The sequence below is a fragment of the Elaeis guineensis genome, chromosome 5, assembly GCF_000442705.2.
Source record: "Elaeis guineensis isolate ETL-2024a chromosome 5, EG11, whole genome shotgun sequence".
Classification (NCBI taxonomy): domain Eukaryota; kingdom Viridiplantae; phylum Streptophyta; class Magnoliopsida; order Arecales; family Arecaceae; genus Elaeis; species Elaeis guineensis.
In genome coordinates this window covers 92,478,119-92,494,963 of record NC_025997.2, presented here as the reverse complement: position 1 = coordinate 92,494,963, position 16,845 = coordinate 92,478,119, and positions in this window count along the sequence as shown.

The window sequence follows — 16,845 nt, the reverse complement described above, 5'->3', positions numbered from 1 at the left end:
AGACGGTTACAGATGTCGCTGTCAGGCCACTACCCCTTCCGCCTATAAAAGGGGGCTCCAGATACGTTATTCTATAAGCTCTCATTTTTCATCTAAAAACTCTGCTAAATTCTCCGTTCGAGCACTCCATTCTTGTTGAGACAGAGAACTGACTTGAGCGTCGGAGGGTCTTGCCGGAGCAACCCCACCTCCGGTTTAGACTTCTTTTGCAGGTCCCGGCGACGACCGCGACTTCCTCGACTCCAGCTTCTCCGGCGCAAGTGGATTTTTGCACCAACATTATCCAAAATCAATTAATCCTGAATCTCCTAATTGTTTATGACAAAATTTATCTTTTTCTAATTTTTAAAAATCTATTTTTGAAATTCTCCTAAAAAGGGATGTCTCTCTTGGTGTTTCTTTTCATTCCATTGGTGTTATTCCACTCGAAATAACATCTTCTTCCTCTTCGGAAGAAGATTAGTGTTATGTTGGTCTTTGTGTGTTTCATGCTTTGGCTTGTGATTTTGATTTATCTTGATGTATCTTTGTGTATGCTTTGATGTCAGATGTATGGTATTTGATCATAGATGTATCTCTGACTCTATGTTTCTTGTGATGTATTTATGACTTTAGATGTATTTATGACTTTATTGAACTGAATGGATATCAAGTTTCTCTCTAGATATATCTTGTGATATTCTTCTTATAGTGGTATCCCTTGTTGTCCTTCTTTTCGATGATGTCAAAAAGGAGAGAGTGTATATGTTTATATATATTATTAAAAAGGGGAAGACTATTATATGTTTATGTTATTTTAAATGGAGAGATAGAAGGAGAATTAATGTAATGGAGATAATAATCTCTTTGTTTATTATGTTTTTGAGATTGCATATATTTTTGATATGGGGGAGTTGTGCAAAATTTGCAAACTTATGTTGTTATAGTTTCAAATATTGAGGGGGAGCTTATGCTTTTTGATTAAATTTATGTTTCTGATAGATTATCTTGCATCTAATGTTTTTGCTCTAAAAAGTTGAATTGGCATACTTCTTAATATTTGTGTGCATCATATGCCATATTTCATAATCACTTTAGATGTCATTTTATTTAAACTCAAATATTTTGTTATCATCAAAAAGGATGAGATTGTTGATCCAAAATTTAATTTTGATAATAACAAGCCATTTGAGAGGGTAACTAATGATTACCTTAAGTTTAAAGTGTGTTTCAGGAAGAATCAAAGTGATCTAAGTTTGAATGTCAAAAACCCTTAAGAAAGAGTCCCAAGTTGAAGCATGTTTGGATGTGTATCAAAGTTCTCAATTCAAGAAAAATGATGATCAATCTCTTAGAGGATCCCTGGACAAGTTTGGAATAAGAAAGCTTGAAAAATTGAGTCTTCGGACTTATGTTTCAGCTCTTGGAATAAAAAAGAAGCCCCTTGGGATGTTCCTTTTGCGAAAAAGAACCAAAACATTTGGCACGCCAGAAAGGGATGCCCCTTTCTGTGCTGGCCTAAAAGGGATGCCCCTTGGGATGCCCCTTGTGAGTAGTTTGTGCCAAGTAGAGAGCGATTTTTCACTCTGAGCAAAAGGAACACCCCTTGGAAAGCCCCGTTTTGTGCCCAGGCGAAAAAGGACACTAGAAGGGATGCCCCTTTTGTGCAAAACAAAAAAGGGATGCCCCTCTATCTTCTTTTCTGCTGGGAGTCCGTTTTTTCTAATTTTTTATCTATTTTTCTGACAATCTTTTGCCACTTTCTCATGCTCCAACATTTCAAAATGGCTAGTACACGTCAACAAATATTTATTGAACATTTGAATCGCTTCCAAAGAGGAAAACTTTTTAAGAAAAATTGGGAAGACTCCAAAATATAGAAAATTGAGGAAAACAGCAAAAAATAGTAGAAAAATAGCAAAAAATTGATGAGAAGCCATTCTTGAGCTATTTTTCATTCAGATTTCTCTAAAGAAATCAGTGAGAAGTAGTGCTATTCATCTCTAAGCTCTTCTTCAAGCTTTGAAGCTATCCTACATCGGATTGAAAAGCCTTTTTCAAGTGGCTTCTTCTCTAGTTCTTGTTTTTATTGAATTTCTCGTTCCATTTGTGAGTTCTGTGTTCTCTATTACTTTCATTCTCTATTGCTTTTGTTCTTTGTCTAGTTTTGGGTGTGAGGCCCAAAACTAGAAAAAGGTTTGATCCGTACCCAGAAATGGATTGGTGTGGGTTGATTGTGAGCCCAAGGAAAAACAACCTTGTAAGATTTGGGTTGGTGAGCCTTGAAAAAACCAACTAGATTATGGATTGTGAGCCTGAAAAATAATCCGACTGCAATCTTTTGAGATTATAGTGGAATACCCAAGTAGGGAGCTTAGGGAGTGGATGTAGGTGCAAGGTTTGGCACCGAACCACTATAAATCTTTGTGTTTGTGGTGATTGTGCTTGTTCTTACTTTTTTTTCTTTATTCAGCTGTATATTTATTTGAGTTGCTATTTACATCCATCTTCACATTCAAAAATACCTAAAATTGGTGCACATATTCTCTCAAATTTTAAGGAACTCTTTTAACAACCCAATTCACCCCTCCTCTTGGGTTGCTAAACTGGGCAACACAAGATCAAGGAAAAGCATGATGGTAGCAAGAGATACAAGGCTATGTTCGTTGTAAAAGGCTTTCAACAAAAGAAAGGTATCGACTACACCGAAATCTTTTCTTCTATTTTTAAGCTCTCTACTATGAGAGTGATTCTAAGTATAGTAGCAGCTGAATCCAGTCTGACCTTGCATCATAGGAAAGGCAAAGCACTTTCTTTTAAAGAAGCATCTAGTGCCATCTTTCTTTCATTAGTTAACTTAGAATGGTTAGATGTTACTACTACTTTTTTGCATGGTGAGATAGATGAAGACATATATATATATAGCAGCCTATTGGCTTTATAGTTTTTGGAAAAGAAGATCTTGTGTACAAAGCTAAGAAAGAGCTTGTATGGTTTGAAACAGGCCCTTAGATTATGGTATAAAAAATTTGATGGATTCATGACTAACAATGATTTTACAAGGTAACAGAAAGATCATTGCTGGTATCACAAGATACTCGACAACATTTTTATTATCTTACTCTTGTATGTTGATGACATGCTGATAGTCGGACCGAACATGTGAGAGATTGAAAGATAAAAAAAAAAAGTTATCAAGAGAGTTTGCAATGAAGGACATGGGTGCAGTGAAACAAATTCTTGGGTTGAAAATTGAAAGAGATAAAGTAGCTGGCACACTAAAGTCGATTCAAGGTAGCTACATCAAAAAGGTGCTAGATAGGTTTAACATGATAGATGCTAAGCCTGTGAAGACACCTTTGGCCAGTCATTTCAAGCTTTCAAAGGAACAATCATCCAAGGATGATGATGAGCTGAAGAAAATGACAAGGATTTCTTATGCTTCAGCAGTTGGCAGCTTGATGTATGTGATGGTTTGCACGAGACCCGACATTGCACATGCAGTGAGAGTTGTGAACAGGTATATGGCTAATCCAGATGAGCAACATTGAGAAGCTATCCAGTGGATCCTGAGATACTTGAAAGGCACCAAGAAGGTCGGCTTATGCTATAGGAGGGGCAGTCAAACACTACAGGAATTCATGGATGTAGACTTAGGTGGTGATGCCGACACCAGGAGTATGACTAGGTATGTTTTTATCATTTGCAGGATAACAATGAGCTAGGTTTTATAACTTTGTGTCTCTTTCTACCACCGAGGTAAAATATGTTACTATCATAAAAGCCAGCAAGGAGATGATTTGCTGCAAAATTTACTGAAAGGATTGGGTAGAGAGTAGAGTTGCAATGTACTATTCAGTGACAATCAAAGTGCTATTCATCTTGTGAAGAATTTTATGTTTCATGCAAGAACAAAGAACATACACTTAAGATATCACTTCATCAGAGTATTGCTTGAAGATAGAAGCTTGTCATTGGAAAAGATTTAGGACTTGAAGAATTTAGCTGATATGTTAATTAAAGTAGTCACTACAGAGAAATTGGGGCTATGTATGGCCTCAATTGGCCTCTGAAGCTAGTTGAAGAGAGGCATCGCATAAAATACTAACCTATAACGTAGAAGTTTATTTTTTTATTTCAAGTGGATGCATGTTTGGATGTCTTAGTCTCCAAGTGGGAGAGTTGTTGATGGTGAAGCCTAATCCACCCAATCGGTTGGACACATTCTAGACCCAGAGGCTGATCTGAGTCAACCCAAGTTTGAGCCATGTGGAGGCACCACATGTTAGTAACCTAGGGTTTTGGAAACCCTAGGTGTTGCCCAAGCATTGAAACCCTTTGAGCCGGCTCATGTGAGATCTTAGGAGCCGGCCCATGTGTTGCCGCCCACCTTCCACTTGTTTCCTTCTTTTGGTGCCTCAAAGGGGAGAATTTCCTAATAGGACTTGGAGTCCTATTGCTGCCCAAGATAAAGAGTTTCCATATTTAATCTCCAAGTGAAAGGAGTCTAAGAGGACTCTCAAAAGATGCTGCCCAAAGCTAAAGTCCAAGTCCTACTTGAACAAGGACTTGCTGCCGCCCCTTACTTTCAGATCTGTTTGCTGCTGCCCAAGACCCCCTTAGGACTCTATTAGGGTGTGAAAAGGACCCTATTTAAAGGTGGAAGAGGCCTATTGGGTGTGGGGATTTTTGGAGAATTTTTGAGAGAGTATAAGGTGCCGTCCAAGAGGAAGAAAGGAAAGGCTGAAGAAATTCAAGCAACCAGGTTTCCAAAAGAGAGAAAAGAAAAGAGAGGAAGAGGGATTGAGAGAGGGCTTGGGTCTTCTTGTGTGCTATTCTAGGTTGCTTCCAGATGTGAGGAGCATCTCTAAGATAGATTTCATCTTCTTGAAGGGGCTCATTTTGCATCTAGAAGAGTGGAAAAAGAGAGATTTTCTTTTCCTTCTTCTGCAACTTTTGTAATCCACTGTGTATCACTACCTAACATATATGATACTCTTATATTTGATCAGACTTATAATTAATTTTAATTAATCATCTATATAGAAAGTCAAACATAAGATCTATTGGATAATTACCTAGTACTTAGCCACCATGATAATATTAACTTGTTATACAGAGTTATAGTTTATTATACTTATTCAAAACTTATTCATATTATAAAGTATATTTATTACAAATATATTATGATATTTAAATTTTAATAATTAATTATTTTCATAAAAAATAAATTTTATTCTTTTTGAAAAAAATTAAAAAATAAATTATTTTATTTTATTCTTTATGATCTTTTAAAAATCTTATTATTTAAGATATTTTAAAAAATAGATAATTTTAACATATTTCTATAATCATAAATATTTTTTAATATTTTTTAAAAATAGATAATTCATGAATCTTCTCATTTATATTGTAACTAAAAAATAATAATATTTAATATATAATCTTTTAAACTTTATATTATTTAATTTATATAACTTATTCTTAAATTTTTTATATATATTTTAATACAAATTAGATTGGATCATATTCAAATTTTTTTAAATTTAGTTTTATATAAATTTTTTAGTAATTACATCATAGATCATTACTTGGTTGTAATATTATACATTTGATATTGATGGTAGATTTCATATCAAAATTTATTTTTATTTAATTATTAAACTATGTTGACTCATACAGTTGAAATTATATTAATTTTAAAGTTTATTAAATATATAAATATTTTTTTCTAAAAATTTTAAATATATATTTAATGATTAAATATTATCATCATGAAAAATATAAATTAATTTTTAATGGTAATAATTTATCATAAAAGTAATTCATAAATAATTAATAATAAAAATTATTAGTTATATAATGAGATATAGAGGATAAAATTTATTTTATTGATAAATAATTAATATTCAATAATAGAATTATAAATATTACCAATTAGATTCTATTTAACTATAAAATATTATTTTTATAATATTTTGATAAATAATTAATATTCAATAATAGAATTATAAATATTGTTAATTAGATTCTATTTAACTATAAAATATTATTTTAACATGATAGCATCATAACATTACAAATTTTAAAAATATCTATAAATAATTATTATAATATTATAGATTTTTTATTATAATTTTTAAAACCATTGTGACAAAATACAATTTCATACGATATTTATAAGATCCTATCGCCATGTAATAATTTTTAGTAACATTTTTGACCAAGTGCTATAATAATATATATCTTTTATGATATTTTTAAAATTGTCACTAGAGAGTATTTATAGTAACATTCTTTTTTGAGTGTTGCTAAAATTCCATCGCTATAAACTATTTTTATTATAATGAAGGATCTAGAGGAAGAGGAGGAGGAAGAAGATGGAAGAGGCTAGGTTTCTTATGTCCAATATTTGAGCATGTGTGAGAGGAATTCAAAACCCATAATAGGGTGTCCAACTCTTGGACTTATATAGGGAGAAGAGGTGGCATGGAGATAGGGTTAAGAGGGGTGTCCAAAACCATTGAAACTTGTCCCTTTTTCACACCAAAATTAGGAGGGACATGAGGAATAAATCAACTTTGATATTTCCTCACTTCAACCCCTTTCTCAACGCCAAAAATCCATAGATGTCGCCTCCATACTTTCTCTCTTATCCCTTGATTTCTTTCCCTCTTATCTTTATCTCAATTTGAATCAAATTCAAATTAGTTTTAGGGATAAGATAAGGACTTATCTAAAGGTGCCGCCCATCCCTCCTTTCTGCCCTCCTATTCCACGCAAAAAATTTCTCACATCACTCTTCATTAGCATGTGAGATTATGGTGTGAAGTTCATGAGGGAAGAGATAGAGTTCTAGTCCAATGGGACTCCTTACGACCCAATCCTATGTGACTTGGTTTGGTTCAAAACCAAATCCAAATTGATTCCAATCCCAATCTAATTTAGGAACTAGGTCCAATCATATTTGGAATAGCATAAATCAACTTAAATTAAACTAAATTTAATTAAATTAAATCTGATTTAATTTGACTAGGATTAAGATCTAATTATTTGATCAAATCAAATAATCATGGCAATAATTGCCATCAAATCCTCCTTACTAACTCTGATTTAATTAAATCTGATTATTTGATCAAATCAACTCTAATCAAATTAAGTTTAGTTAAATTAAATCTGATTTAATTTGATTAGGATTAAGATCCAATTATTTGATCAAATCAAACAATCATAGCGATAATTTCCATCAGATCCTTCTTACTAACTTTTAGCAAATCTTCTTTATTGTAACTTTTGCATTGAATTAATCATCAATCATATTGATAATTAAATTCTACTTCAATTCATAATCATAATTTAACCATCTGATCAATCAAAAATCTCTATTTTGTGTGATCTCATAAGTTCTATTCTGTCTGGTAGTGAGATATATTATGATCCCTATCATAATATCATTGAAACTCCTTTCAATGGGTTGAAATGATTTTAATTTTGCCCATCAAGAGTCATCGATCATCAAGATGATGCTCGATGAGTCTCACAATCCACTAGTGATACCTACCAGTATGTAATGACAATCTAGTAGAATGAAATTATTGAACCTCTAGGTGCAGTTATCTTATGATTCAGTCCTTCTATCGTGAATCCTGACTAGACAGAGGTTATGCAAATTAAATTCCAACATCAGTCATATGCAAAATTGGCTCGACTCGAGTTTATTTATGAATTTTTATAAATTTTTTTTTAATATTCACATTTGCTTTGATCGAAGACTTTCTAAACTCAATCTTATAAATCGCATAGGAGGTCAATAGATTTCTTCTAGGTGCACCATACTTCTAACAGTGAATCTGAATCTACTGTAGCCAATATATACCATAAGGATCCAAATAGTTAGAAGACCAAGTATATTTATATTAAACTACAATTGACTCACTATGAATAGCCGAGGCACTATAGGTCAAAGAACTACTCATACCACTGCAGCATCGAGTAAACCACTGATGAGTAAGTAGACATCCAAATGACTTCTCGTATTGATCATGCTCAGTGTAAGTTATTCTCTAATAACCACTTGCACTCTCATTCTAATATCTCTATACTGCAAACTCAAAACTCATCTGCTTGAAAGAAAAGCGATATGTGCACCGATCTAATTGGATCGATCACTATCCTTCATGATGATCCCTTGATCGAGAGCTATTAGGAATTTACCATGAATGATACATGTCCCAAATTTTTAATATTTTAAGAATATATATTATCATCTATTAATCTCTTAGATGAATCATGAACACATATAAAACATGATTGGAGGAAAAAGCTGCCCATTTTATTTAGAGAATAAAATTTATAAGTACAACATTATGTCCTAAAATTACAATATGCATTAGCCAACAATTGACTTCTAGGACATATATCTAACAGCTAATGAATGCAATATTATGTTTAGCAGCATCCGCTGATTGATTTTGCAGTGCCTTAATCATCTTGACAACATTCATTTTAATAATTATCCAATATTTTTGATAGAAAAAGATTGAAAATTCATTAAGGCCAAGGTCTTTGCCCTTCCCTAAATTGAATAAAGCATCGGTGATCTCTTCATCCATGATTTCTTGCTCTAAATAGTTTAGATCAGGTTGCCCTTCTAGATAAAGATAACACCAAGAAGATTCTACCAGAGGATCCTTGTTGGTATCAAATAATGATGCATAAAACTCATAAAAATCTTGGTGAATGTCTTTGGGATTCCTAACTGACTTGCCATTTACAAAGAATCTGTCAAGAGATTTTTCATTGTCTGTTATTAGCACTAATATGGAAGAATCTGGTATTTCGGTCTTTATCTTCTATCCATTGTTTAGGAAATTGTTGGTTCTAGTAAAGCTCCTCCAAATGAAGGAATGTCTCATATTAACTTTGAACATTTGAGCAATCATCTATCTCTAGGACTATAAGTAGTCTTTCTTCCTCCTTCGCATCTAGATGCTCATTTTTTTAAGAATCTCCTTTTGATTTAGAGTGCTACTCCAAAAATGAGTCTGGCTCCAGGTCTTTAGCTTGGCCCGCATAAAATGAAGTTTCAGAATGACGTTCTCTACTATATCAGAGGAAGTTAGAGGTACTACCCACCACAACCAAATAAGCTCGTCAAAATTTGGGTAGAGCAGCCACATATTTTCAAAGCAGAATAGCTTCTATTAGTAGTTAGGGTCATTGACTGAGACCCACATGAGAGCAATAGTGGGATGTGATCTAATGGGGGTTGAGGCAAAATGGTAAGTGAAGCCAATGGGTACACCAAGAGCTAGTCAACTGTTGCAAAACACCTATCCGATTTGGCGAGAGTAGGTTCTTCCTGAAAATTGGACAACCTCCTACCTACTATGTTGATTTCCAATACTTCAATCTCATTCAAGACAATGTTAAACTTGCTTCAATATGATTGCTTCAAGCACCCGATTTGTTAGTAGTGTATCGAGTGATGTTGAAGTTTCCTATATATGACTAGCGAGCAGTTGGTGGTGAAAGGCTTGATTGCTTGTAATTTCTATGTAGAATAACCATCTTTTAGTTTGAGTGTTTGGACCATATACATTCATTAATGTCTAGTGGTGTCCTTTCTTTTTGTAGATAAATTAGGTAGCAATGGTGTATATTCCGATTTGCAATTGTGTACCCTCCACACCAGGATGCTATTCTAAGCTATTATAATTCCTTTAAATGCATTGTTGGTATTACACATTTGCCATTGGTTGAAGAATAGTCCACATGAAGAGTTTAGCAGCCAAGCATTGAAAGAGCTCATCTTTGTTTTTTGAAAACAAACAATCTCACAGCTAGAGTCCTTGACTATTTGTTTAGTGGTTTTCCATTTCTAAATGAGGCCCATGCCTCTAACATTCTAGCTAAATATCATCATAAGTGAGATGAGTGCCAATTCTCTGTAGGAGAGAGAGAAGTCGAGTTAACATCAAACAAAAAAGGAGATATGTAATTGGTGTTAGGAATTGTATCCTAAAGCCAATTAGCTTATTGTAAACAATTGAATTTTATATATGAATTATTGATCAATGAATGAAAATTATTTTGGCTTTTCATCACAAAGTGTACATCTTCTTTATTAAAACTCTTGTGTTGTAATTAAGTCTTTAGAACTATATTATGATCGATAAAATAGAATTTATCGAATAGTTCTTTAATATAATTATGATCAAATGATACGTCATTTATAGGATGATGATGCTGATTGAGTGTAGGTCATTGTGTACCATATAAGTTGGTTGTCTTTGTAACCAAGGAGTATGAAGATACTGGTATGGCATATAGGTGAGATGTAGGAGTACATCGTCACTGAACAAGTGACTTACCTACTAAGCACTCTACTGTCAAGAGTAGCTCATAAAACATATGGGTATAAGTGTCCGTTAGATCTAAGATCACCATTGTGATTTGCAAGCAACTCACTGTGCTTAGGTACCAGACTACCTACATTTCTAATGCAGTGATAGAAGGCTACTGGGTACAGTTAAGTACTTGAGAAACTTGTATATGGATCAAGATGGGATTGATCCCTCCAAATTATAGGAGTGAATACATCATTGTATTTTAATTTAGTAAAACTTTGACTAAGATAATTCATGTGATGGATTTGAAAGATTGAAATATGATGTAGATGACTATTTTAGGATTGGCAGTTAAATCCTACATCACTTTGAGCATTAGGATCAAAAGGATGAATTATGTAGTAACCATATATCGAGGTTCTTAAATATTACTTTGTAAATATTCGATCTATTTGAACGTCGGATATTATTGCTAGATGGTCACTTTGATTTGTATAGAAAAGAGTTCGTATACTACCAGTTTAGCATTGAACCTATGTATTCGTGTACAAAAGTCAAACAATGTAGAAAAGAATTGATTGAATATTTATATATTTGATTTGAAAGTATTAGACTTGGTTGAACATATAGATTAACCTGATTGAGAATTAAGTTATAGATCATATGGAATTAAATACTATATTCAGCTAACACTGCATGTGAGGTACAAATTTGATTCCGAAGATAAATTAAATCAAATCAGTGATCCAAATGATTATGAAAGAATGGATTGAGTCCTAATTACTTTAGATCAAATTTAATCTAATTGGATTTAATTTTATTAAAACTTGATTAGGTTAATTTATCAAGTTAGATTTGAACAAGAATCCTAATTGGATTAAGATCAATAGTCTTTTCGAAATTGATTTGAATCAGATTCGAATCAGATTTGAATTGATCCAAATATGAGCCAAATCTGATTTGATGCATTTAGCCACTTTTTTCAAGCATTCCTTCTCCTTATGGGCTTGCCAAAGTGGATGGGAAGGGGCTAGAAACAACCCCATCCCTTTTGGACGTGCGTCATCATAGAAAGAGATATATCTTCTACTCGCATTAGGAATCTTTGTGCTTTATAGAGTTTGGATTTGATTCAAACATAGAGAATCCTTTTTCTAAAATCCAAAGGAGTTTGATTTGATCAAAGACCTCTTGCCTATATAAGGAGGGGTGTGGAGAAGGAGAAATCAATCAATCAAAGGCTTGGCATGAGTTTCCTTGGTGTGAGTGTCCCCTCTCTCTTGGGCGTCATCGAGCATTGGGCATCTCTCTCTTCTTGGCATCCTCCCTCCTTTGTGGCAGTGTGTGGGTTGTTTTAAAGGCTTGAGATTAGATCTCAAGTATTCTTTTTCTTTCTCTCTAAAGAAAGAGTTCATCTCTCTCTCCTACAATATTTGGCGTGCACGCGAAGTAGAGGATTCGTGCATCTAGATCTCGTGAAGTAAATTGATTGAGGAGCTTCTTCAACCTTGTCCCTTTTCTACTGCAAATCAAGATGAGAATTTACAGATGTTATAAAAATTTTAATTGCTAATCTATTTTATCTTTCTGATATCTGATGTGATCAGATAAATTTTTTCTTTAATTGAAAGATTGTGTAATAGAGAAATTGACTGTCTTTCATTGCAAACAATGAGAGGTTCAAATAGTTTCTGATTAAGACTTTGTGAAGCCAACATTCTATAGTAACAACCTGAAGCACTTGCATGTGAGTGAGCAAGACAAAAAGAAAAGTAGAGAGTTCCCCTAACATTAATTTAGTGGCCAAAAAAATATGGTAGAAAGCTAGGAAACCATTCATAACATAGTGAGAATTTGATGAACACCAAACCATCCATGACTATGCTAAGGTGATTTCTATCAGGGTGAACTTGCTTCCCTTGCACCTTTGAGCTTCCATGCTTTTGAGATTCAGAAATACTGATGAGTTCAGACCATTATGTGAGAGAATATGTCTACATCGTCTTCCCAGTTTTATGATCTTACTAGATGTTAGAGAGTTGATGAAAAGGGTATCATCTTCCTTAAGATACTTTCATCGAACCCTAATGCTTACAATTTTTTCTTCCTCATCATAAAGTTTCATTTTACTCCAAAAAGAGTCAATGGCGCTTGAACTGAAGCTTTAGTCTAAGTTGGACCCTTCGTAAAGTCTAATATCTTTTGAAAGACCCCTGAAGTATGAATGGATTTTGGAATTTTTGGGATGAGCCTTGCTTCCAAGCAGAATTTAGAGGAGATTGGTAGGCAGAACTGGCATCTCCTTCCAAAAGCCTATGAAAGTTATCTATTGTGGTTGGAAGCATGAAAGACCACATATAGGTTGTTGAATTTGAATTGGATCTAATTGCAGTGGAGGCATAGGCTTGATGGCATCTAATGCTAATGCATGAAGAGGGTTTGGTCTGAAAATATGGAGACTGAGTTCAACTAGAACTTTGAAGAGACTAGAGGTCAACAATTGGGGGGGAGTGATGCAGGTTAGGGGTAAGGTAGGAAGAGTTGATGGCGAGTTGTGACTCGATTATGTGGATTTCTCTTTTTTGAGGAGCTATTGCTTGAGTGATGAGAGGGTTGGTTTCCAAAGGTTGTTGATTGTTAGGATTTGAGTGACCAAATCAGATTTTAAAATCACTATCTCCTCAGTCACCTTGATTATCAGAGTATGAGTTATTGGCAAAGCTGGGATCATGTGGAGAGGAGAATCTAATAGCCACCTTGGCATTATAGATATAGGGGCTGACTATAACATTTATTGAATCAAGTATTATAAATAGATCTTCATAGTATAAGCTCCAATTAAAGTTTGACAATCGTCCCTCCTTACACTTGTCCCGCAAGCTCTAAATGGGACTCCAAAGCTAGAAACAATGTTTGTCACTGCTTCATGATTCCAACCAACTAAGGATAGGTTTATTAGACTAATGCAAACTTGATAATGAAATTTGTGATGAGGGGTGTTTCTAGATTGGTCCCAATAGTTGACCACAATCAAAAAACTATGACCCCAAATATGGCCCTAAGCAACTAGCCTTTGGTCAACCTCATTGGATGGACAAGAAATGAAAAACTTATTATCTTTGGCTAATTATCTTGTGGTCCAAGAGCCCAACACTTTTGCTTTATGAGCAAGGTGGTTTGCTATATTGTCCACCTTAATCGAGTGGCCAAACGGCTGGATGAATGTTGCTCTTTCAAGATAAAAGGTGCAGTAAGCCATTTCAACAATGTAGAGCACAAAGGTTTTGAGATGGTGACTAGGGGTTGGATGAAGAGGCTATGTTTGAGTGTTGAAGTTCAGTAGAAGTTGATGAAACAATAGGTAGAGATCTTGAGCTGGCTATGTTAGCTTTGGGGTGGATGTTAGATGAAGGTTTAGGATCAATGGATGTAAAGGCACAGGTTTGGGAGCCTGGTCTAAAGGATCTATATGAGATAGCTATGACTATACCTATACATCAGAAGCAACGAAAGGGGTTTCTAATATTCTTTTTGAGGAGGTTTAGATCACCACATTTGAACTATCTCAGTCTCTTATATAGAGCTCTGGATAGGGGGGAGGGGGAGTAGGAGAGAGGAGGAACATACGGTGCGACCAAACCTAGCACCGTAGAAACAATGGTGGGGGCCCCATTATTGATAGTACCTCGAGTAGCATTTGCAAAAGATTTGTGAAGAGGTTGATGTGTTGTTGGCTGATCGAAGTCCTACTGTCTCTTGGATATCTTAGATGTGATAGTAATCCATTCATTGTTGGATGGAGGTGGCTGGGATTTTAGTGCCTTTATTGATTTGTAGATCATTTTCGGCTGTTGGGACCCAAGAATGATGTAGTGGATACCAGAGGAAAAACTTGTGCTAAGGTGAAACCGCAAGTCTGTACTGGTAGGGATTTTCTCAGCTTGGGATGGCATTCGCCTTGGTTATCGGAGCAAAAAATGGAATCATAACCTTCATTATCCATGTGAGTTTGGAGCGTGGAGAGATTAAAATGTTGTAGTAGTTGGTGGTATGGTGATTTGTGAAGAGAAGGCCATATTTAGAGGAGAGCTATTGAAATTTGAGTATCGATTGATGGATAGCTCCAACCCACTTTGATGTGGATGAGAATGCCGGAGAATGAAGAATGAGTGGTGTGGGTATGTAGTGATGTGGGGAGTGGTAGTAGTGGATGGATGGCTACTCCTTTCTTTCATATGCTTGGATCTTGTCTCTCTAAAGAGCCCCATTATAGGCTTTTAGAGATCGATTTCTGATATATTTGAGAGGTCGAGTTATTATATTTTAGCTTGTGTACTAAAGATATTTTTAATTATTGAAAATATAAAGAGTCTGTGGATATATCTAGATTTGTATATTTTGACATATATTATACAATAGTTTAGATATTTAACTGAAGGTAGAAAGGTTAAACATCTACAAAAAAAATTACTTTGGCATAGCTTTGTGATTGTATCTCTACTCTTGTTAATGATGGAACATACTTTTTCTCTAGAAAAAAAAATTAAAAAGCAAATCTAAAACCAATGTTGGCAATTGCAAATAAAAAAATAGGATTAACTATTTTTGAAAAAAAAACTACAAAATCTCATAGCTTTGATGCATGCTATAGTTGGGATCATACAATATCCAAAAAAATTCCATTTGATATGATTTTCCTTATATTTTTAGTGTGTGTGTGTGTGTTTAGCATAAACATGACAAATACAATGAATATTTTTAAATAAAATATATCATTTTTCAACTTTAAGAGGTGGTTATATGATATGACAATAATGATGCCATTATAATGGTTACAGTGGTGCTAGCAATCATGATGATAGGCTGTAGTATTAGCAATGATAATGATGGTAACAATGACAATGATAGATAAAGATTTTTCTGGAAGTTAAAAATTTATTTATAAATCATATCATTCATGAACTAATACTAAAGTTAATTTTCAAATTGAGGCCATTGAGATAATAGCTGTGCTAGAGCCATTAAATGGTGCAGTCTGCTACTGAATCCAATGTGCAATAATATTATAAATGCGACCATCATAATGAGTTATACTCTATCTACGTGACTTGTCACAATCCTATTTATAGATCAAGCACTTAGTTTAATCTCCCAGGAGCCATAGTCTCCCTGACTTTTCTTCTATAATCACTTTTGTTGGGTATAAAATACCCACAGCCGAAACCCTCGGCGGCATCGACAATGGCACAGCTCCGCCCGAACTCCTACGGGAGCCGGGCTCCACCACCGACATCAACAACCGCACAGCTCCGCCCGGACTCCTACGGGAGCCGGGCTCCGCCGCCGACATCAGAACAGCTCCGCCCGGACTCCTACGGGAGCCGGGCTCCACCACCGACATCAACAACCGCACAACTCCGCCCGGACTCCTACGGGAGCCGGGCTCCGCCGCCGACATCAGAACAGCTCCGCCCGGACTCCTACGGGAGCCGGGCTCCACCGCTGACATCAACCACAGCACAGCTCCGCTCGGACTCCTACGGGAGCCGGGCTCCGCCGCCGACATCAGAACAGCTCCGCCCGGACTCCTACGGGAGCCGGGCCCCGCTCTCAGTATCAACTGCTGGTAAGCTCCGTCCGGACTCCTACGAGAGCCGGACTTCACCTTTAACTATGATTGCAGAGGACTCCGCCCGGACTCCTACGGGAGCCGGGCTCTGCCTTCGACATCAACCACAACACAGCTCCGCCTGGACTCCTACGGGAGCCGGGCTCCGCCACCGACATCAGAACAGCTCCGCCCGGACTCCTACGGGAGTCGGGCCCCGCTCTCAGTATCAACTGCTGGTAAGCTCCGTCCGGACTCCTACGAGAGCCGGACTTCACCTTTAACTTTGATTGCAGAAAACTCCGTCCGGACTCCTACGGGAGCCGGGCTCCGCCGCCGACATCAGAACAGCTCCGCCCGGACTCCTACGGGAGCCGGGCTCCACCGCTGACATCAACCACAGCACAGCTCCGCCCGGACTCCTACGGGAGCCGGGCTCCGCCGCCGACATCAGAACAGCTCCGCCCAGACTCCTACGGGAGCCGGGCCCCGCTCTCAGTATCAACTGCTGGTAAGTTCCGTCCGGACTCCTACGAGAGCCGAACTTCACCTTTAACTTTGATTGCAGAGGACTCCGCCCGGACTCCTACGGGAGCCGGGCTCCGCCTTCGACATCAACCACAGCACAGCTCCGCCCGGACTCCTACGAGAGCAGGGCTCCGCTGCCGACATCAGAACAGCTCCGCCCGGACTCCTACGGGAGCCGGGCCCCGCTCTCAGTATCAACTGCTGGTAAGCTCCATCCGGACTCCTACGAGAGCCGGACTTCACCTTTAACTTTGATTGCAGAGGACTCTGCCCGGACTCCTACGGGAGCCGGGCTCCGCCTTCGACATCGACAACAGCACAGCTCCGCCCGGACTCCTACGGGAGCCGGGCTCCACCACCGACATCGACAACAGCACAGCT